This window comes from Canis aureus, chromosome 32 (assembly GCF_053574225.1).
Source record: "Canis aureus isolate CA01 chromosome 32, VMU_Caureus_v.1.0, whole genome shotgun sequence".
Lineage (NCBI taxonomy): Eukaryota > Metazoa > Chordata > Mammalia > Carnivora > Canidae > Canis > Canis aureus.
In genome coordinates, this window is record NC_135642.1 from 7,663,061 (window position 1) to 7,685,631 (window position 22,571).

The following is a 22,571-nucleotide window of genomic DNA, read 5'->3' on the forward strand; positions in this document are numbered from 1 at the left end:
TAATTTTATTCACTTCTAAGATACCATTCTTTCTTGGCTTTCTTTTTATATCTAACACATAGAGATCCACAAAGGAGATTAACTGATCTTATTAAGAGTGCTACAGGACTTGATCCCTCTCCACTTCTCTATAGGTGACTTTATTCGGTTCTTAGATTTTGATCCCCATGATATGCTATGGATTTCAATTTTACACCTCTCTCTTGAGCTCCACACTTATATAATCATGTATCCACTTGATAGAGCCTTTTGGATGTCTACCAGATATGATAAATTTAACCTGCCCCAGCCAAAAGGTAAACTGGATTTTCTCCCATCCCCATTAAATCTGCTTCTTCTCTATTCTTCCTCACCATAATTTATAGGACTACCATTCATTTGATAGTCAAGCTAAATATCTAGGCACCATGTGTTTTCCCTCTTTATTTGAGTATAGTTGACACACAACGTTACATTAGTTTCAGGTGTACAACTTAGTGATTTGACAAGTTTATACATTATGCTATATTTACTACAGGTGTAGCTACCATCTGTCCCATTCCATTGCTATTACAATATCACTGACTGTATTCCTTAACCGTTCCTCTTATTCTCGTGACTTTTTCATTCCATCTACCCACCCCTTCCCCTTTGACAACCATCAGTTTGTTCTCTATATTTATAAATCTGATTAAACATTTTGTTTGTTTTATTCATTTGTAGTTTGCTTTTTTTTATTCTACTTGTGAATGGAATCATGGTATGTGTCTTTCTCAGCCTGATTTATTTTAGATAGCATAATACTCTTTAGGTCCATCCATGTTGTCTCAACTGCCACAATCTCACCCTTTTTATGGCTTTGTAATATTCTCTCGTGTGTGTGTGCGTGTGTACACCATATTTTCCTTATCCATTCTTCTACTCATAGACACTTAGGTTTCTCCCCTGTCTTTGCTATTATAAATAATGCTCCAAGAAACATAGGGGTGTATATATCTTTTTGAATTCTTGTTTCCTTCTCTTTGAGTAAATACCCAAGAGTAGAGTCATTGGATCATATGGTATTTCTGTTTTTGATTTTTTGAGGAGCCTCCATACTGTAAAAAGTTAATTAGTGACTATACTAATTAAGATTCCCCAAAACAGAGCACAGGTTCCTTTTTCTCAACATCCTTTCCAACACTTGTTATTTCTTGTGATTTTGATTGTAGTTATTCTAACTGTTGTAAGTTGCTATTTTGTTGTGGTTTTGATTGGCATTTACTTGATGATGAGTGATGTTGAGCATATTTTCATGTGTCTTTTGTCTGTGTCATCCTTAACTCCTACCTTTCTTTTATCAACTATTAGCAAATTCTTACAGCTCTACTTCCAGAATGTGACAAATTATTCCCTCTTCTTTATCTACTATCATCATCTCCTACCTCTCCAGCCTTATCTCTATTTTCTTTCTCAGTCACTATACTGCCACCCACCCTAACTCCTTCCTGACTCTTTCTGCAGATCTTCACAAGCTAATCTTTGGGGGAAAGACTTCTCTGACTCTCTAATCTAAAAGTGAATACCTGTCCTAATTTATTCTCCATGTCTGTGTCCTAATTTATTTTTCTCCTATTAGTGGAATCTGAAATTATTCTATTAGTTTATAAATTTAGTGCATGCTTCTCCAATAAAATATAAACTCTACAAGATCAGGGCCATTTGTTCAGCTCCTAGAATGTAATTGAGTGAATGAATCAGAGCTGAAAGTACAATCTAGTGAAAAGATTAGTGACAGAAAAGGAATAAAGAGGTCAACATGTTCAAATATGCACTTTAAAAAAATATCATCTGGCTAGAGAGTGAGAGTTGATACGTAGACCAGGGAGGAAGCTGCTAGAACAGGTTGGGTGAGTGATTAGGTGCTTGTACTAAGATAATGGGGGCAGACATGATGAGAAGAGAATGGATTCCAGAGATGCTTAGGAAAAAGATCACTTGATGTCCTAATCACACTTGGATATAAAAAATGAGGATCTGGGAAAGGGATATTTGAAGGATGTCATCAAGGTTTTCTGATTAGGCATTACTACTGACTTAGGGACACTGGAAGAGGCCAACATTTACGGACAAATCATGATTTGTTATTTGGGCATCCTAACTTTGATTTCTCTTGACACTATTATGAATGATGACACTATTATGATGACCAAATGGCAGCTAGATATAAAATTCTGGTGCTCTGAGAAATAATTTTGACCAATTATATAAATTTATGAGTCATTTGTATATACGTAGGTGGTGTTTGAGGTCATATGTATGGAAACATGGAAACCTCTAGGTTTCTGCCTTCAAAAACTGGTTGAATATTTATGATGTTTCCTGTGATGGGAAAGACTAAAGGAGAAATGCATTGAGGAGATGGGTGGAAGTCAGGTCTGGTTAATAAACTATTATGGTGTTTTACTGTCTTTTACCACACATGGTAAGTCTGTATATTACTCAGTAATTCTGGTGACTGTTTTCTTAGGTTAGTACCGAGGACTGAGGCTCTCAAACACTTTTTGCAACATTTGAGGACAAAGAATCTCCTTGGTAATTGTCTCTTATGCCTCTGTAAGGTCACAGGAACATATAATATCATTTTGCTGGGTCTTGTACTTTATTCAACTATACTACCTGCTTCATAGAGTACCATCGGTACAATTCAACAACCCATTCTATCACCATTTCTCAGGGTATGAAAAAAATCATCCACTTGCCAAGGGTTAGAATTGAATGATCATAAAGAAGTTATTCAAGATTATTTCTTGACTTGAACAACAACAAAATGATCTTGTTTCCAATTTAAAAAAAAGAATAGGAATCAAGAACCAAGAACTTTTCTGAATTTAAAAGTAATCATATTAATTATTTCAAATAATACTATGTAGGTTTCAAGAAGCTTACAGTTAAATGTATTACTAAGATATCCCTTCCAATATTCATTTGACCATATAGATAATCATATACTTTATCATCCATGCCAATACATTTCTGGGGATGAAAGGAATTACTGATTATTACAGGTAAACATCAGGATTTCTTAGGCATATTGAGACCTATGGTCACTCATTTTATATGGCCTGATATCTTAAAAATGAAAATCTAGAGCCAAATCTGGTTTCATTTAGCTAAATCAGGTGGTAAAACATGAAGCATAAAATGGAAGTCAGGAATTCTGCATCTATCTGATGATCTTCTTTGTTTTTCATTTAGTTGATTTACAAGCATAATAACTAATTAAGTTTTGAAAATTCAATTTGTTTACATACCTGTGAACTAAATTTGTGGTACGAATTCAGGTAAGATTCTCACTTCATTATATCAACCCAGGTCGTATATTAGCACTTTAAAAGCTTAAAAGGTGTAAAGACATATCACTTATACATTAAAAGAAAAATTAAACTGATTTCAAAAATCAAAATTATAAAGATTGAAAACACCAATTCCAACATTTGATGTAGTTAATACAAAAAATGCATATATTAATAGGTTTGTTAATTATATGCATACAAAGGAAATACTGTTTAAGTATAGAATAAAACTAGTATGTCTAAGTTAAATCGAGCTGAATACCATATCTTTAGAAACCAAAGGGAAAAGGTTCTCCATAATGTAAATATATACTTAGGGATGTTTATTTTCTCATTTCAGTTTCATTTACAAAATATGCTGTATTTTCTGTGTAACCCATTTTTCATCTGTCCAATTACTAACAATCTTTTTTCTACTATCAAAAATGATCATTTGTTTCTTTGTTGTCGTAGATAAAACATCCTTTCATTGTTTCAGCTCACAAGCTGTGCAGATCCTACCCACTGTTCTTGCCTCCAGCACTTCACATTATTGGTGTATTATTTCATGCATGCCCTACTCTTTTATCAATTGCTTTTGAAGTAATGTTAATAGACTAGAAAATTGAGACATTTATGAAGTATAGGCAGTGTTTATGAAAAAATCCATAAAATATGACACAGGCAAGACAAGATAAAAGCAGCATTTTAATAGATTATGGCAAAGAGATCCTGTCAGAGTTGACAACTGACTCCTTCGAGATCACTAATTTTTATGGGATTAATTCTGTGGTATAAAAAATGAAGTTAAATGTCCTAATTAATCTGTAAATAGCACGCCCACAATTAAACCTTGTGGCCCCTTCTTGGATTGGGGCTGCAATGATTTTTGAGAACTAATTATCTCATATTCATAAAGAAGAAGGTTTTTTTTTTTTTTCATTTTTTTTTCTCATGGCATTTCAGCTAAACATCAACCTGGATTCAAACTGGATTAGCAGCCTACTCAAACACGAATCAGCTCATCGCTTACTGTAAAGCCACAGCCACTAGCCTTGTAAACCAAATATTTATGAATGGTTTACATATTTAGAAAATAAAATTTGGGGAAATAGTACAGGAGGGAGGTGGTGGAGGAAAATCCAGGGTTCCTCCATATTTGAGTAACTCTTCTTTGTCCCACAATTTATAGCACTCAGAAAGATACAGAGTTCCCTTCTCTTATGGCAGGGATAACATGGTGAATGAAGCCCTATCTCTTACAGGAGTTAGAAAGTATATTATGTAGAAGGGAAAAAATAAAGCTATTGCTTGGGTTTTCCTGATGTTATGGTGGGATACTCAAGAAATGTTGGTTCCATTCCCTTTCCTGACTTCCACCTTTAATATTTGAATTTTATAATACTTTCTATAGCTATATGATGTTATTTGTATGTATTCAGATTGAAATAATACAGTTTATTAAATATATTTTAGAATACTTTTGTGAGAGTTAGTGGTAATAATATATACTAGCCTTTATGAGTCACATTCATTATTTCATTTCATCCAGACAACAGCTCCAAGACAATGATTACTGCTACTACCTTGTTAAAAAATAAGGAAACTGAGGGTCAGAGATGTTAAAGGAATTATCCCAATTATATCTACATAATAGGTGATAGAATACATTCTTGAAGCCAGGTCTCTTGAGTTAAAGTCCAGTGCTTTTTTCATTATAAGTAAATTGTGAGGCTATACCTTTACAATGAGAAATACTCTCTTGACATAGTAAAATATTCTGTTTTGTAAAGAAAAATTATTCAAATTAGTGAGCTCTCAATTTAAAAACAGGTAAATGACTACTTATTTTTCATTTGGATATTCTCCTTCTTGGAGGAATGGGGATATAGCTGTCTTTTTTTTTTTAAAGGAGGACAGTTATTTTCTTCCTTGAGTCGCATGAGAAAGTAGGATTGTGAAAGTTAATTTTTTTTTTTCATTTATAACCTATGGCCCTAGCAATAGGTAAGCCATGATTATAATCCAGAAGATAATATTGTAGCAAAATCGTATACTACTACTATATTTGAGAGAAAGATCTTTTTAATTACCCTTACTTGGCAAAGTAGTACTAATACCCAGAAAATAATGTAGTTTTCTTTTCTTGTTTTTTAAACAAAACATTTTATTTATTTAGAAACATTTTTTTTCATTTTATTTATTTTTAGAGAGAGAGAGAGAGAAGGCATATGAGAACGAGGGGAAGGGCATAGGGAAAGGGAGAGAAGCTGATTCCTCCCTGAGTGCAAAGCCCAACATGGGACCCGAACTCAGGACCCTAAATCATGACCTGAACAGACATCAAGAGTTGGAGGCTTAATTAACTAGCCATCCAGGTGCCCTGACAATTCAGTTTTCAGACTGTTCATAGTCTTACTATAAATACCTTAAATATTTTGGCTGATCAGTTGTTGTGGTTAACATGATTAATTGACTTATTTATTTGATGCTTAACTGATGGAATGTGTTTTGCACTGGAGGAATATTACAGGCTGGCTGAAATGTCTCACATCTCACATGAGGAAATAGAGAATCAAGAGACACTAAGTGATTTGTTCAAGATCACATATGAATTATCTTGTAGATTCCAGACTAGAACTCATTACTTCTGATTCCAAGTCCAAGGTCCTCTTCCAATAAATTACCTTATCTGACTGTATCAGACATTCAGTCAAAACCTTGGGTACATATAATCGAAGATTTTAGCACATCCTCTGATGGAACATTCTTCAACAGGTAAAACATTTAAGAACTGATAGGCCCAGTATTACAAACATGATTGCAAAGAGAAGTCCTAGGCTGACAGAAAGAGAAAATAATAAATGGTACCTTTTTCATTTCTAAACTCTCTAATACCAAGAAAACACCTTAAAGCCCTTGCTTTGGGTAGAAAATATTTGAAATGCCAAATCCAGTTATCAATTCATCTCTATGTGTGTCAGGAAGGATTACTATAGTTAAGTATATTCTAAGCCTGTTTATACCCAGTATTACTCCTAAAGTTCCAATAAGAGTGCCTATTTTTATTTTTATTTTTGAAGTGACACTAACTTGAAAAGAAAAAAGTGAGTAAGTTTAAGCCATTCGTCAAAGTTCATCATCATGAAGCTATTCTGATGGTATAAAAAAAAGAAGCAAGCTGCAGCTCAATTAGATGGTGTCACTCTCACATTCTCTGAATACAAATAGCAAATGATGACGTACTTAGAGTTTGATAATAAAATTTGAAATTCTGCTTATTTATACAGTTACTATGTCCTAGAATTGAAAATAGAAACAACTAGTTACAGAGGAACACTTTTAATCTTCCTGTTTCCACATCTTCATATAAGAGTAAATAGGGAGGTTTGTATGGTATGGTGCATGCAACAAGGAATTTTTCCATGGCCAACCTGTGCAGTCAGTAATGCTACAGAGATATGCTCAAGGCTTTTACTGAGTACTTAATAATACTTGTTAAATAAATAAACTTGGCTACCTCTGAGTCAAGCTGTATGCTGTTGATTCTAGTATATGTGGTTGGTGCTTCATTTTAAATATTTTTAATGGGTATGCAGTGATGCTTCTCTAGGGTATGTAATAATGATCAGTGACATTCCTTATACTCACAAAGTATTCAATATAATTGAATAGAAAAGGAATGACCACAGTCTTAAGAATGTAGAACCATTTTTCATGACTTTAGACTATAACACACTCAGCAACGACAAAATTAACATTTTCCAAACCACCATTGTTTCCAGTTCCTGATTATTCCCATGATTCAAAACACATTGGCTCTTAAGTTTTAGATTACTCCTTTTTACATTCAAACGCCACACCAGAAGCTGTATAATTGGCTTGAGATCTAACATCTCTCTATTTGCCACAGAACCACCGGTGTTAGAGTTTGAGGAATTTTGATGCAGACACGGAGAAAATTATAGATTCTTGGATATTGTGCTTAGATGCATTTAAAAAACCACTAAAGATCTCACATGAACAGGATTCTATACATATTTCTAAGAAAGATTCAGTATATTTTATTTTTCAAGAATACACATATAAAAATAACATTAAGATAAAAATAGAAAATTAGCATGATGGAAAAGAAACACATTTGTCAGATCTCAAGGGTCAACCTGGTAAATCAAGTTTCATAATTTTTTTAATGGTTATTCTGTTATTCTTGTGTTAGGTAATGGTATTATTGGAACAGTGAGCCCTTAACATCTGTGCACTTTGGATCACCTTAAGCCAGCTGGTTCCTCTCAAAAGTGCTCATCTTTTGTTCTTACTATGTCCTGACCTGGGCCTCTAGCCTTAAGACAGCTATGTGCTTTCTGCAGCCAGGATATCCTCTTCAAGACTGTCAGGCAATTTCAAATGATTGATGTGCTAGTCTGGTGCTCTGGTATTTTTCCCCTAGTAAGTCTCAAGTAAATCTACAGCTCATTCTGTAAGAATGCTAATTAGATCTCCTCTTACTTAACTTCATGCACATTTTTTCATTTTCTTGTATTTTTAGAGGTGAGCTTAAAGTTTATAATACAGTGTGTTTCTAAAATATTTTTTTATAATATTGCATATAAATAAAACACACTTCCCACCAAGGGAAGCAATTCAAACAGTGAACTCAGTTGACTCTCTTCCTTCCAGAAAGAGAGTCATGCATCCATTATGCCAACCGAAAGCATAATTCCTAGGACCACTCTAAAAATTAGTAATCATTTACCCACTTGCCTTTTATTCCCCTTTTCCTACTATTCCTTACTACACTAATTCTTATCTGAATGCTGCTCCACTCCTTCCCTCATGATCAGAGGCAACCAGTATAGGAGGTCCTGGATTCATATCTCTGAGAACCATTTTCAGAGGATCACCGATGGAAATTCACACCTCACATAGGACTGCCCCTAACTGAGACAAAGTCTTTTATCAGTCAAAGCCCATGCAAGGCAGAATGCAGATGGAAGATCAGAAAAACATATCAATTTAAAATTTACTTGTTTGCAAGACAGTATTCTTATTCTTAGAAAAAAATATACACTGAAGGGTGTAAAAGGTCATGCGACTAACTTTTAAAGGCTCAAAACAACACGTGTGCACACACCTACACACATATATAAATACATAATAAATATGTTTTGTATGCACACACATACACCTATGCAAATAGAGGGAGAACGAGCAAGTGAGCATACTCATCTGATAAAGGAAATAGGGCAAAATGTCAACAACAGGTAAATCTGGGTAGAAGATACAGGAATATTCCATGATTATTCTTATTCCCGTCAGTTTCTGTAAGTTTGAAGTAACTGCAAAATAAAGCCACAAAGAAACAAAAAAAAAATTGTGCTTTAGAATGCTAATAGCTTCTATCATACAAGATATGGTCCGCTATTGTGAGGGGGTAGGGGAAGCCTGACAAACACTTAGTTTAAAGTCTTAATTTAAGTGCCTGGTCATCAGAGAGAGAAAGAAAATACTTGGACAATCCATAATTGGAAGGGCAACTCCCATAAAGATGAGAATATATACAGACGCCTAGAGATTTCTTTATTTTTTATATACCACAAACATTTAGGAGTTGAATATTTGTATTTTATGAAGACATAAAAAAATGACTTTGTGTATTAATGTCTTTGATATTTGTACTTCTATACACTAAATATAATAAATGCAACTTGAATGCAACAATAAGAGGATCCACACTATGGACAGAGTTAATATGTGCTTATCTGAAACTTAGCAGATAAAGAGATACTGCCAAAATAAACAAGCCAAAAGTGAGAATGGACATTCGAAGTTACATTATTGTGTTACTGGAACATCTGGTACTAACACTGTCAAGTTTACATATGTTCTCAAATACTTATTTATGTAACAATCAAATGCTAAGCATTCCAGCTGCACTTGTAAGCTTTTTATGAACTGAAGTCATATGCACAAGCTCAGCTAAATATACTTGACAGAGGGAGGAGCGTGAGGAAACTATTAACTCTCCAAACTGAAGTTTGACTGCAGTATGGCCTCTGGCAGGGTTATGGATCAGTGTTTGGTAGGAGAGCTGAGTTGCTTGGCTCACGTGAGATTCACTTCATTATAGTAGGCAGAATCACAAATATCTAGTCAATGGTCAAAATCATGATTTGACAGCTGACTTTTTAGATTTAATTTACTCAGGAAAGAAAATTGTATATAGATTTTTAAAAATAGAGCAGAGGACATGTTGATGTAAAGCCATAAAGAAAAAGGAGTACTGGATTCTAAGCTAGGAAAATATTTCCCTCAACGCATTCTAGAGTCAGACAGAGTCTCACTCTAGCAATGCATAAATTAGAAAAGACAGCATAAAAAGAGGAGGCACTTTTGCATGATGATTATCTAATATTACTCCTAATGAAAATTAGTTGTGTGAAACTTGCCTCCTTAGAGACAGAATAAACAGTAACTACCTTAAATCCCTTTGAAAGAGTAAAAAGGCAAGAACAAGGGAAACAAGTACTTCTATCCCTTGTTTTCCTCTTCTACAAATAAAAGGAAGATAGACCTGACTTTTCCCAAAGCTTGCCTAATCTCTGCTTTGATCCAATTTCTAGAGTATGCAATACTGCAGAAACTTATCAAGTTCTTTATTTTATGATCAGAAGATCTTAATCAAAGTGATTTCTGTCAGGCTGAGGTTAAAAGCATATATTTTTCTTGGGGAGGGGAAATTAAGAATCACCTCCACCCTCGATACACTGTCAGAATTCTGAAAGTTTCCTTTAGAATTAACCAGAAGTTTCAAAGTGATTCCTTGATCTGGGGGTATGAAGATCTGTAGTCTATGTGATCCTCTTACATGTACTTTACATATGCCAGAACTTGCAATCACAGATATTAGGCCAGGAAAAATACTATTCACCCCTTTACCCCATGTAGCCTAGAAACCCTATATATATGTAGGTCCTCAAACTCAGGCTCCATCTCAGATCAATTAAATCCAAGTGAAACTCAGGCATCGGCCCCACTTGATTGTTCAGTCAGGGTTGAGAATGAAGATGGGCTTAGAATGAGGATAGGTATTCTTTAGGAATCATAGGATTAGTTTTATAAAAAGGGCATTATTTTTTGCAAAATAACTTGGAAGCAGAGCATTTCCTATGCTCTGTCTTTTAATTAGGCCTGGAAATATGGGAATTATAAACACAACAGCTCAGACTCTTTAAACTCCACCTCTTCTCCACCTCTTCTCAGATCTTGGGATAAGGGCTGATAAGGGACTGCCTGAGGATAGGTAGTCTAGCCTTCCAAGCCCTACGGCTTTCCTCATTTTAGCTGAAGAAGGGCTGGACAAGGACAGTGGATTTTTTTTTTTTTCATTTTTTGACAAGTTACGAAAAAAGTACCAAATTTTGCCTAAAAAACTACATTGTGCAGTCATGAAAGTGAAGGAGAGAGTGGGATTTAAGTGGGATCTTAAATTATGAGCAGGAGAGAACATACTAACCTTTAAAAAAATGCCTTTCAGAGCTATTTGCAACAATGAGGCACATATACAAATACAAATTTCTGACCAAGAGTAACCTGGAATTTAGCTTTAAGAAGAGTGACTATAAATCCTGCTCTGCCTGGACACTTCCAGTTTACACCTGTTGTGTCTGTGTATTACTGACAGCATCTCCTTTGACTTAAAGTGCCCTGTTTGGATTGTAAATTATGCTATGGGGGGTTACAGTTTATATTGAGCAGAGAACTCAGTTTAAAGTAGAGACAAGATAAATGAATTATACATTGCTAATGCTCAATAAGTATTAGTTACTGTAAGATTATTGCCATTATTATTAATTCAAAAACAACAGGTTTTAAAGGCAATCTACCCATATAAAAAGAAAACAAAAAATGCACACTACCAGATTTCAACCACATCTCTATAACTGAAGACTGGTTTTCTCTATATTCCCACAAGTGGTAATGTAGTGTCATCTTTGAAAATAGATGATGGTTTCCTTACTCCTTTTTTTTTATTAAAAAATATGATTCAAGGTAATTAAAAAAAGGATTTTTATCTTCAAAATGCCAGAGGGATTTGTATAATGTGAAGATATTTTTAATCATTACCAAGTAGATGGACTTCTGATTATTATCTAAGCTTAGCAATTTATGTTCAATGTTTGGGACAAGAAAGCAAAAAATTTTAATTAAAAATAAAGACAGGAATGGCATTTAGATCTGCTTTAAGTACTATCTAAAATGTTCTCTTGTTTTGACTTACTCCAGAAGGAAAACTTGAAACAATGAGTAAATGAGTATAAGTTACAAAGAGGCATATTTTAGCTCAACATAAGGATTTTTAAAATAGAGTTGTCCAACAGAATGGATTGTTTCAGGAAATGATGAGCTCCTTTGCTGAAGATATCCAAACTGAGACCGGATGAGCATATGCCAAGGATGCTGCAGGAAGCATTTCTGCACTGTGTGGGAGGTTAGCCAACAGAAGATGATGTCGTAGGTTCCTTCCAGTGCTAAATTCTATAATCTTATGTCTATTCCAAACATGAATAACTACCTTAATGATACAAACTCTGAGACCTAGTTAAGAAAATGAAAAAGAAGAAAAACAAACAAACAAACTTTACTTGGGTTCCAGGGAAAACAGACTATGTGAAGAAGCTTTTCTTTTTAAATGCTGAATAAGGGAAGTTGCTATAATCTAAAAGTATATACTTTATGATACATGTAATTATTTTATAAAATTTAAGACAAACAATAAATCATGCATTTCCAAAAGATAAATGAACTGAAGAATAAAGAGCCACTGAAGGGGGATCCCTGGGTGGCGCAGCGGTTTGGCGCCTGCCTTTGGCCCAGGGCGCGATCCTGGAGACCCGGGATCGAATCCCACGTCGGGCTCCCGGTGCATGGAGCCTGATTCTCCCTCTGCCTGTGTCTCTGCCTCTCTCTCTCTATCTGTGTGTGACTATCATAAATAAATAAAAATTTATAAAAAAAAAAAAAAAAGAGCCACTGAAGGACTAAGCAAGGTTTTCCACAGTCACACAGTTCCATGGAGAAAAAAAAAATAGACTTTGGAAACTTCTAAAGGGTAATCTTAGAAGGATCCCCCTAATTAAAAACCCCAGGATCTCCAGGTGCCTAGGTGGCTTAGTCAGTTAGGTATCCAACTCTTGATTTTGGCTCAGGTCATAATCTCAGGGTCCTAAAGTTGGACCCACCCCACCTCAGCATGGAGTCGGCTCGCCCCTCTCCTTTCCCCTCTATCCCGCCCCTGCACACAGGCATGTGTGCTCTCACTCTCTCAGATAAAATAAATAAATAAAATCTTAAAAAAAGAAAACAACCCAGGATCTCAATTAAAAACCTAGGTATCCACAATAGCAAAGCAGAGACAAAGGGAGATAGATTGAGCAATCACCAAATCTGCAGTTGACTCCTAGCACTAGAATAAAGTAATCTGCCAACACTCTAATGTCCAATGAAATTCACAGGGAAAGGTGACATTATCCAAATTTACTACAGTTTAGCAAACATAATATTTGGCATTAATAACACACACACAAACACATACAACACAAAACAGGACAGGAAAAAAAAAACATCAGATCAATAGATGAACCATTTATTGGAATTATCAGATTGGAAAAAAAAAAAGAGCTACGATGAATAGGTTTGAAAAAACAAATGACATGAAGAATTTATAGATTCTAGACTGGTAGAATTTGTTTAAAAAATCATATAGAAATTTGAAGACTAATAAAATATAATAACTGGAAGTAAGAACAAGATTGGTGGGTTAGATAGAATATTGGAAGCCGAAGAGAGGATAAGTGATCTGGAAGAAATACCAGAAAGTATTTGGGTTGAAACTTGGGTAATAAAATGTATGGAAATACTAAAGTTTGTAGCTACCATATGATAATGGTACAAAAAGTATATTTAATTTGTGTCCCAGACTGGGGGGAGGGAGAAAATAATAGGACAGGAAACAACTGAATAAAATAAGGACAAAGAATTTCCAAAATAAAATACATCAAGGCAAAGGAAGACATATCATGTAAAATGCTAAAAACTATAGAAAAAAGAAAAAATAAATTTTGAGAATAACCAAACAGAAAAAATATACCTTACTTTCAAAGGTACAGAAATAAGAATGGTAGTCAACTTGTAAATGCAAATAATAAAAGACAGGTAATGGAGTGACGTTTTCAGGTTGCTGAAAGACAACTGTCATCCTAGATTTTATACCCACCAAATATACTCTCCCAAAGTGAAGGTAAAATAAAGACATTAGCAGACAGATAAAATAGCAAGTGAAATTATCACCAACATATCCTCACTAAAATGCATATAAAGGTTAGATCTGCTGGCAAATGTTAAATGATTCCAAATGGAAGTATAGATATTCAACAGAAATAGTAAAACTGGGTCAATATAAATGAATACTGAATGTACAAAACAGTAATTATGATGGATTCTGGGGAATAAAATAAATGCAGCAATACAATGTTTGATAACAGTAACACGGAGGATGGTGACACATGAATGTAAAATATTCTAAGGTCCTAGGTAGGTCAAGAAGTCTTAAATGTATGGAATTATATTAGGTTGCAATAAGTTAAGGCTAGAGAGTGTATTCTTTAGGATATGTACTCAGCATCATAAAAGAATGTGTAATTAATAAACCAATAAGGGTGGGGGTGTAAAATAAGGAAAGAAGTCTGTTTAACCTTAAATAATGTATAGAACGAAAAAGAGGAACATGAAACTAATGAAAAGAGCAGAAAACAGATAATTATAAACACAGATACATGACTAATTACATTAAAAGAGGTTACTCTAGTTGTAAGCAAATATTTTCAAACTAGATAAAAAAATACAATCAGATGCTATTTATAATTGATATTCTTTAAATATAAGGTTAAAGATTGGGAATAAAAGGATGGAAAAACATATACCAATGTAACTCTAACCTGAAAAACTGGTGCACCTTTCTACTTTAAAAATGGTTATATGATAAAAGGTAATCTATCAGAGAGATAAAACAATTATAAATTTGCTTTCACATATTTTCAAATATCTAAAGCAAAAATTGACCAAACGTAAGAAGGCAAATCCATACAACCACCTCCCTCAATTATTGGTGAAGAAAGGAAAGGAAAAAAATCAAAGATGTAGAAGATCTAAAGAATATTTTTAATAAACCTCTCTTAATTTGGCATATATACAACACTGCACCCAACAATAATAGAAGTCACATTCTTTATAAATGCAAATGAACCATAACCAAAATGGATTATGTGGGCCATAAAATAAGTCTCAACAAATTGCAAGAGACTAAATCATCTAGAATACATTCTTTGATCACTACTTAATTAAGCTAGAAATCAATAACCAAAAAATAACAAACATCTTTGTTTCATATCCTAAACTAAGACTGCAACAAATAAGAACCATTGGAAGTTTTCCACTGCAGAAACTGATCCAGGAATCATTTTTAAACATTTAAAATTGTGCTGTAAAATAAATTTACATTTATTTTCAGTTAATTACCAAAAAATCCATGTAGTATATCTTTTGATTAACTTTTTGTAGATGAGATAATATAAAATTGCTTTTTTTGTTTATGCCTATAAATCAGGTTCCCCCTTTTAAAGATGTCACTCTCCATACCTGGGATCACTAATATGATAAATATTATAGTTGAGTTAAAAACTTTGTTATTGGGACACCTGGGTGGCTCAGTGGTTGAGCATCTGCCTTTGGATCAGGGCATGATCCTGGGATTCCAGGATCAAGCCCACACTGGGCTCCCCATGGGAAGCCTGCTTCTCTCTCTGCCTGTGTCTCTGCCTCTCTCTCTCTCTCTCTCTGTGTGTGTCTCTTGTGAAAAAATAAAATCTTTTAAAAAATTAAAAAATTTTGTTATTAAAAAAGAGCCAACCCATCAACTTACTTCACATATTTAGTCAATTGCCACAAAAATAAGAAAACCTTAAGCATATCTACTAATCATAACAGCCTGACCATATGATCCAATGCTAGTAGGTGCCCAATGAGAAATACTCTGAACATATAGGATTTCATTAGGATGAGAGAGAGACCATCACTAATCTTTGTGTCCCTCTGATGGGCAAGGTGATCTATTGAGAAAAGTATTCCTTCTGGCACCATAGTTTCTACACATACTCAGAAAAGTAGACCACATTTGTGGAGTTCATTGCCTCTTTTGTGTTTGTGTCGATTATTCTTGAATTTTGGTTCTTGGTTATCTCTTCGTATTTACATGTAAAGATCTTGATTATGGAATATTGTTACCTGGAGTGTATTTTAAGTGATGATGTTCTCCTGGCTCTGACAGCAAAGATGATTACATGGTGCTGACCAACTGCTGGGTTGGCTTGTGTATATAGCATGCCTTTTGGGTGGACACATTTTCTTATTTTGGGGAGGGCCCATGAATCAGAGGAGACCCTATTTCATTAAAATCTCCTTTGGGACTCTCCCATATCATATTTATAATTCCAAGTTTGTGGCTTTGTCCTGTTGTCCTGTACGAGTGGAGTCAGATACTTTGAAAGCAGGGTGCTGGTGATTAACTGGCCAACCAGACATAGCCTATTCCTCTCAGTTCCTTATAGCCTTTACTCTTGGGTTTATTTATTGGCTCCTTTTGTTTTGGAAGATCTTTTCCATTTCTATGGAGATGTAGGTTCAACTTTGTTGGGATATGCCATCAGTCTTATCCTACTTATTTAATATTTCCCAGAAATCTGCACTTCTGATAGCACCCTTCCCTGCTTTTTGTAGTTGCTATGGATTTATTATTTTTTTACATTTCTTCTGTCAGTTCAGTAGAATTCTTGCAGGGAGGAAAGACAAAGCTGTCAAAATGTTCAGTCAGCTCTCTTGAACCAGTATATAAATTTCTATGTCAATTCAGTTGAATTATATGAGCAATTAAACAAATGTAATCTGATAACGCTTCCTAGTTTACTAAAATGAGAGCCATCTGTCTTAACTCCAATGCTCCACTAATGTTTTAGTAAATTCATTCAGACTCTGCTTTTCCAATCCTGCTTCAGCATAAGTGCACCATCCCATTCCCCAACTTTTCCCCTCTTTTGTATCTGCAATATTTCTCTTGTGGGTTCTTTTTTTCTCCTACAACAGATGATAAATATTCCCTATCCCCAAAATATCTCCTCAGTTTTACCTCCCTCCCATTCTTTACAGCCCTCTCATTCATTCCTAAGCCCTATAGCAATGAACGTTGATAATGCCAAACACTCACTCTTGAGGAAGTCTTCCTTGGAGCTCCATGATCCTACTTCTTCAGGCTTGTCTTAAGATAGTGGGATAGTGGCGATTCTCTCAATGGGGAGTGGAAAGAGCCCTAATGCTAAAGATAGAGAAGAATCAGGAAAATTTGTCAGAAATGGGGAAAGGATGAAAAAACAATGCTGAAGCCTTCATAAGTCAAAGCCTATGTTCTTTCTTTTCTTAGTCTTCATCTGCAGCAATGAACACTACTGAACCCTCTCTCTCTGAGGGTACCTTCCCTAGAATTCTATGGTACTACTTGAACTTGGTCTTCTCCTATCTTTTTGACAATTCCTTCCTAGTATGAAGGGAGTCATGTAATTGGGGAGGTTTCTTTCTTTTTTTTTTTTAATTGGGGAGGTTTCTACAATATAGAGTGTAATCTGTAAAAGTGCCAAAGATTTAAAAAAATTCCTTGAAATTCATTAGAACTTGGAAGGAAAAGATGGAAAACAGGACAAACAGGAAAACAGACTGGAAATAATATAAAGTAAAAGGTGGACCTAGCCGGTCAGTTGGGGAAGTAACTAGAAATAATCCTGGGTTTCAGAGCTGCTGAGGTCTGTGTGAGAAGTTGTAATCTTAGTGTTGCCTACAGAATGGAATGGTTGACAGGTGTCAGGTACTTGAGCCCCTAATCAAAAAGCACTGGATGAGCACTTCTTATCTCATCTGCCTAATGGTTATAGAGCTTCTCATTTCCTGGGTCACTGTCCACTGGTTCTGAGGGCAAATGGTAGCCTGCTCATGGCTGAATATTGCTCACTGTGCCACCTAAAATGGGCCGAGAGCAAAGCAGATGTTCCTGAAGAAAGTACCAATTTCCCTTGCTAACGCTACAATACTCTGATCATTCCTTTATCTCATGCCTACTAAGTATTAAAACACCTTCTCAGTGGTAAATCATTTTCTGCTTATTAACTTGTGATGGGCCTTGGGTTGTTTTGTAAAACTATATTATCTAATTCTTAAAGAGTTAGATTTCTAAACCTGTTAAAAATCTTTCTTTCAAAAAATGTATCTTCCTAGTAGAATGTTCTGCATAAAAATTAAATGAATATCAATTTCTAGATAACTTTCTATAACATCAACTTTTCTGTCAAACTATTTTAAGCATTTTATATTATACTATCAAAATTATTTCATTTTTTTTCTTTTTTTTAAATATTAAGCATTTCAAAATAATTGGAAACGATAATTAAATATTAGTAAATTCCTTGGTTAGTCTTAAGTAGTTACGTCTGAACCATTTATTTTAAGGATAAGGAGAATAGGATAAATTAGACTATTTGAAAATGAACATAGATTGAAGGTATAGAGATGAGATGAGAGAGAAAGAGGGAGGGTGTACTAGCTCCATAAAGATTTCTTCTTGAACCTCACTGCTAATATCACTCTTGTGTATTAATTTTCCTCTGCTTATACTCCAGAATCCCTTTACTTCTCAAGTCTTACCATGAGTACATGTCTGTGTTGTGCAGATTATTGACAATGGTTGTTAAAGAATAGTAGGAGTAGCTGTGTAAGATAGGGATATAAAAGAATCGTGCGATTACAATCCATGTTAGGAAATATGAAAGGCACGTAAATATTAAAGACACTTTTCACATAGTTGAAAAACAACACAACTACTCTACCAATGGGAGAGAACATAATAAAAAGCAGGGTTCAGAGCCAGAGTTTTCTATATAGCACTGCATGAACCTAGAGTGAGAATTTAAATGAAATCACCAGGAAAGTGCCTGGTATCAGGCTTTCAGGCAACTTTCTATTCACATGACAGTAATAGTTACCACCTACCTTGCAGGCAGGCAGAGCTTGAATGTAGTCACATAAGCTGAGTTAACACCTGAGAAATTTTTCATGCTTTTCAGATAGATGGGTCAAAATGATTATCTTTCAATTCTATTCCCCTAGATTTAATAGTAGCTGCAGAGAAAAGATATATTCATGAGTTTAGGAAAATTATAATTAAATATTCTTGCTAAGAAAATTACTAGTGATATTTTGAGTTGACTTCATACAAAATATATTCTAAATATATTGTATATATTTCTAATAATGGATTAGTGTGATTGTAGCATTTGGTGATGATATAATGTAGGGGTTGGCAAATTTTTTCTGTAAGGACTAGAGAGTAAGTATTTTAAGCTTTGCGGGACAAGAGGCAAAAATTAAGACATTTATAGAAAACATAAAAAATTATAGAAAATCTAACAAAATGTAGGCAACAAATTGCTTTATTAACAACATTCAAAATACAATAATAATAACTGGAACATTAAAAAATATATGTCTACAAATGAGAAGAATGGAATTCTTTTTTTTTTCTTTTAGGACATTTACTTAACAAGGGTTAAGTAACTCTTCTTGATATCAAAATGGTTGCAAAAGGTTGTTTTTTAAAAAAGATTATTTATTTGAGATACAGATATATATATATAGATAGAGAGAGTGGGCGTGCACATATGCACAAGTGCATTGCGGAGCAGAGGGAGAGGGAGAGAGAATCACAAGCAGGTTCCATGCCCATTGCAGAGTCCGATGCAGGGTTCTATCTCGTGACCCATGAGATCATGAACTGAGCCAAAACCAAGAGCTGGACACTTAACTGACTGAGCCACCCAGGTGCCCTACAAAGGGTCTTTTGTAAAAGTCATTCTCAGCTTGTGGGTGGTATCAAAATGGCAGTCAGCTGGCTTCGGTCTAAGAGCTTTAATTTATTGAGTTTGGTATTATTGATCTTTAAAGCTATCATGATTTGGCTTTTTTATAAAAATTAAAGTGTGACTTTAAACTTTAGATTTTAGAAAATCAATTGACTCTAATTTGCCAAATTTTTCCTTATAAACTTTATATTAATAAGATTAGATAAATGAATTAGCATTTTTAAATGTTACATTATGAAAAAATACTGGTTTTTTATTTTAGCATACTTTTTACAAAAAGATTTTATTTATTTATTTGAGAGAGAGAGCAAGAGAGAGAGAGAGAGAGCATGTAAGTGGGGGAAGGGATAGAGGGAGAGGGAGAATCTTAAGTAGATGGGGCTCAATCTCACCACCCTAGATTATGACCTGAGCCAAAATCAAGTAGAATGCTTAATGCATTGAGCCATGCACCCCTATTTTAGCATACTTCCAATGAGTAATCTCAATGATTTTAATACCTCATACCTTAGCAAACAATAGCCAGAATAAGGAAAGAAATCATTACCATATTTCAATTAAAACAAGTAGAGAGAAAAAAAAAAGTTGAGCTTATTTTTGACCTCTGAAATTGCTTGTAATGCTCTCTACCCTAGATCTGAGATTTGAACACTTTGCAGTTAAATCCACCTTAGATGGTAGATTATAAATACTAGAAAATTAAGATAAATACCATTTTCTTAAAGATTGTCAATTGTTTACATTTATTGTTATCCCTTACCATCTCCAAAGCTATAGACAATAATGAGACAAATCATCATGGAAACAATAAACCAAAAGGATTTAATGTGATAAAGAAGCAAGAAACCAGAACCAGATCTGATGAGACTGGACATTACTAATAAAACAGAAAAGGGAAGTAATATTCTTGGGATGAACTTAATCCTGGGATGGCATTTGACTTTATGGAACTCAGTTGTTAAGGAACTTGAGGGACAGTATCTCTCCTTCAGGGTGAGATACTGAAAATTAGATACAAAGAATGCCAAGAAGATACCTGAAGATACCATAATTATCAATAAAGCAGATAAGAGGAATAGGATTTAATATATACTATATGCTGAATAAAAGAAAATAGAAAATGAGATAATAACTTACAAAGAGTTCTGTTTGAGGATACTAAGCTGTTTCTAAATCAATATTAGTTCATTCTTACACATTAAAAAATAAGTAAAAATAACAATTTATTTCTTATGCTAGAAAACAGCCATTCTTTCTGGTCAGACCCATTTCTTTGGGGGGCCATTATATTCTCTTATTCTTTTTTTTAATTTTTTTAAATTTTTTATTTTTTTTATTTTTTTATTTATGATAGTCACAGAGAGAGAGAGAGAGGCAGAGACACAGGCAGAGGGAGAAGCAGACTCCATGCACCGGGAGCCCGACGTGGGATTCGATCCCGGGTCTCCAGGATTGCGCCCCAGGCCAAAGGCAGGCGTCAAACCGCTGTGCCACCCAGGGATACCCATTCTCTTATTCAACATTCATTTGTGATAGTCTTTGTTAAAGAACTAAGAAAATGAATTTAAACTATCCTAAAATTTTATACTTTGACATTCAAGTTAATGCTTAAAAATAAACCAAAAATAAAAGTTAAAGGAGAAAACTCTAAGCAAGAATTTAATATTTGGCCAAAAATTTTAAAAATCCCATTTACAGAAGCTTCTTATTGCAAGAATTATGAAATATTTGACTACTGGAAAGATTTTTGACTTTCATGCTTTATATCTTTCAAAGACTGCCTACTATTTTTCCAAGTTCAAGTAGGATTCTGCCCAAGAGTAGAGATTTGGCCTAGATGAGCTCTTGCCATTTCTTTCTGTTTGGTGATCCTTTGTTAAATATGATACTCAACGGGCAGCCCGGGTGGCTCAGTGGTTTAGTGCAGCCTTCGGCCTAGGGCCTGATCCTGGAGACCTGGGATCGAGTCCCACCTCGGGCTCCCTGCATGGAGCCTGCTTCTCCCTCTGCCTATGTCTCTGCCTCTCTCTCTCTCTTTAAAAAATAAAATAAAAAATAATAAAAAATATGATACTCAACGACACTTGCACCTAGGAGTCAGAGGATACCACTGTAAAGCAAGGGATATGAAGCTCCTGTGTCAGAATCCTTCTCCAGTTTCTCCTAGATTGGAAGTAACACAGAGAATTTGAGACTTTCCTCACTCATATCTGTGTTTTCAATAATGTCTGACAGCTGGAGATCTTAAATTACAACTCATGCTATACAAAATGTTTTAGGATTTGGAGTTCCCACCCCAAAGTTATTCCCTGAGGAAGATGAACAGGTGATAAAAGTTTCCTCAACCATTTGCTGACAACACCTGCCTGGTTTGCTTGCGTATTAACACTTGGGATGCAGCTGCTTCTACTCCGGATGGTCTAGGGATACTGATGTTCTTGTACTACCATGCTAAGAATACTAGGTATCTTGATGATGTGCAGCTCCCCCAACACACTAGTAGATTAAAGATGGGCTGATAGGTCCAATATTATACACAGTTTTCCAGAAGACGAAAGCCATCTGTTACTGTGGCAATCTCCTTTTTCTCTGAGCAAGTCTATAGTGGGTAAGTATGCCAAAGAATGATACTCTGGTCGTGTCACGATGCACTTTATTGCTCTTTAATTCTTTGGAGATTATTCTTCTCATTATCCCATTGGACTATCTAGGTTCATAACACTTTAATGGCAAGAGTTTTTAAGGATTTCTATCTAAAAACAATAGTTTTTAAAAGAGATTTATTTATTTATTTTTGAGAGAGAGAATCCTTAAGGAGACTCCCTGTTGAGTGTGGAGCCCCACACCAGGCTTGATCTCAGGACCCTGAGATCATGTCCTGAGGTAAAATCAAGAGTCAGCCACTTAACCAAGCTGAGCCACCCAGGTGCCCCCAGAAACATAATTTTTATCAGAGAAATTGATTTATAAGAAAAAATTTTATTCAGTCATGCACATGTACACAAGCCGCTTATCCCCCAAATGATTTGAGACAGCTACTTGTGAAAATTTACCTTGCCAGCAACTTTGTTAAAATCTGTTCTCACATTAACTTTATACACAAGAGACAATTAACTAAAACTCTTAAGGTGCTTTGTCTCTTGAGTTCAGAAAATTCTATTTCAACTACTTTATATATATATTTTTTAAATATTTAAATATATACATATATTTTTTAAAGGTTTTGTTTATTTATTCATGAGAGACACACAGAGAGAGGCAG

The 22,571-nt window shown here is 34.7% G+C and overlaps 1 protein-coding gene across 9 annotated transcripts in view; it reads right to left on the minus strand.

Moving 5' to 3' along the window:
• Positions 1-7,333: 7,333 nt before the first annotated feature.
• DPH6 (diphthamine biosynthesis 6) overlaps positions 7,334-22,571 on the minus strand; it is a 198,720-nt gene continuing 183,482 nt past the window's right edge. For all 9 annotated transcript variants that reach the window (XR_013369953.1, XR_013369952.1, XR_013369954.1 and 6 more), the window contains 3 exons: positions 18,441-18,569; positions 16,612-16,719; positions 7,334-8,632 (listed from right to left, as the gene is read on the minus strand). The gene's annotated coding sequence lies outside the window, so the exon portion shown is untranslated. The remainder of the gene's footprint in view (positions 8,633-16,611; positions 16,720-18,440; positions 18,570-22,571) is intronic.